The sequence below is a fragment of the Triticum dicoccoides genome, chromosome 1A (genome assembly GCF_002162155.2).
Source record: "Triticum dicoccoides isolate Atlit2015 ecotype Zavitan chromosome 1A, WEW_v2.0, whole genome shotgun sequence".
NCBI lineage: Eukaryota > Viridiplantae > Streptophyta > Magnoliopsida > Poales > Poaceae > Triticum > Triticum dicoccoides.
The window spans coordinates 104,031,357-104,033,631 of NC_041380.1; positions in this window are offsets into that span (position 1 = coordinate 104,031,357).

Sequence of the window (2,275 nt, forward strand, 5' to 3'; positions counted from 1 at the left end):
TGACTTAGGGGCTAACCCCAATTAGTACTAACCAACCACCCCACGAATTAGCCACTGACAGCGGGGCCCACAACCAGTTAGTTTACTTAAAAATAAAGATAGAATGGTCTGTTAATTAAATTGTCTCACTGACACATGGGTCCCACTGGTCTTTTGACCAGTCAAACCTGCTGATTGGGCAGTCCCAGTCAGTGACAGGTGGGACCCAAGTGCCCCTTGACCAGTCAATGTTGACCTAGTCAACTGCAGAGCGCACATGTGAGTCTCTGTTGCACAATTCTGGGTACACAACCATAGCATTTTTATTTTATTTCGAATTAAAAATAATTTTAGAAAATGAGTTAAAACTTTGAAAAATAATATAAAATAATTTGTAAGTCGGATGGAAATGTTTTATACATGAAGTTTCTCAGAACGATGAGACGAATCCAAATACGCAGTCTGTTTGTCTGCCACACATCCCTAGCATAGCGAACATGCAACAATCCACCTTCGTTTCATCTATTTGAAAATGCCAAACACCGGGAATACTTTCCCAGATGTTTCCCCCCTTCACCAGCATCACCTAGTACCACGTTAGGGCATATCTAGCACCGCGTATTGCCTCATTATGTTTTGTGATTCTTTGTTTGCTCTGTATTTACTGTTTCTCCCCCCTCTTCTTCTCCGATAGACCCCGAGATCGGTGCCACTGAGTACGACTACGTCGCCGACGACCCTTCTTCCTGTACAACAGAGCTTCCAGGCAAGCCCCCCCCTTGATCAACACGATATCGCCTATTTCTTCTCTCTACTGCTTGCATTAGAGTAGTGTAGCATGTTACAGCTTTCAGTTAATCCTATTCTGCTGCATAGCCTAACATTGTTGCTACAGTTGTTACCCTTACCTGCAATCCTAAATGCTTTGTATAGGATGCTAGTATTCCATCAGTGGCCCTACATTCTTGTCCGTCTACCATGCTATACTGCCGGCCCGTGATCACTCGAGAGGTGATGACGGGTATATAGTTACTAGCACAAATGCCCGTGTGTTGCAACGGGAGAAAATGATGATTCCTATCAATCTGCCAGATCAAGGAACCATGTCGTTGGACAACGCACGCCGATGATAAGAAATTGGTTCATTTCATCAGCATATGGGGTATGATTTCAAGTAAATTGATCTATCTGAACAACCACATCTTGATTGTTAGTTCATTCTTTAGATTATTTGTTCATTCTTGAACTTTAATAAATATGAAGTAATAGCAGCAAGCAAACTAACCTAGAATAATAATTGTAGCAGCAAGCAAACGAATCGAGAGGAGTAATAGTTGCAGCAAGCATAATCTATTCATTTAAAAAAATGTTTAGCTGGCATCACAATGTATTTTTTATCAATAATATAGCGATATGTAGTATATATCCATAAGCACGTGAGTATTTTTTGCAGAAATTTTGTAAACTTACTTAAAGGTTCGTTTTCAAGTTCTGCATAATTTGGCTCCATGCCGAGAGTCAAAAATCGTTTACATGAAAGATGAACCATGTATAAGTTGCATCCACACTATTTATAGAAACATATGCCAACAACCTTAAAATGGAGGCAAAATAAATAAATACAATTCTAGTTCTTTATAGTGTAGCACAACCACAAATACTGTAGTGTCAAAAACGCTCTTAAATTATGGAACGAGGGGAGTAGTATTTTTAGATTTTAGTAAAAGTGAATATTCCAGGATAGCAGTTCAATGGTATATTCACACTCATGCATCCCCAGGCTATCAAGATGTCATGTGCCATGTATTAAGGATAGATCAAAATGTATCACGTCTTGCCTTGTTTCCGTATAGCATCATGTCTCTCGTAGACTCCATGAGAATCTGCATACATCCATTATCTCATCAGTCACCACCTAGGTGTAATCATCCAGCAACTAGCTTCTGGGTAGGTGCACCTTCTGCACGTATATTAACTTGTGTGGCTGGATGTAAATAGTCGAGGTGGGACTATTTGATCAGACGTTGAACTCTCCTTCAAGACGGTAAGAATTGCTAGCTCTATTGGTCTCGGTCTTACAGGCTTAGTGGGAGGACGTGAGTCCGATCCCCACGTACCACACAAAACTTTTTTGGTCTTTGCCAGCGTAGATGGGCCACGCAGGTTGTCGCTGCGAATTCCGGGCGAAAATAATACAGCCTGCCTCGAACGACGGAAAAACGGTTCTTTTTTTCTTACGCTTTAGTACCACCTCATGTATATGTTTTAAATTCAAACTGAAAGCGTAAATTCACAG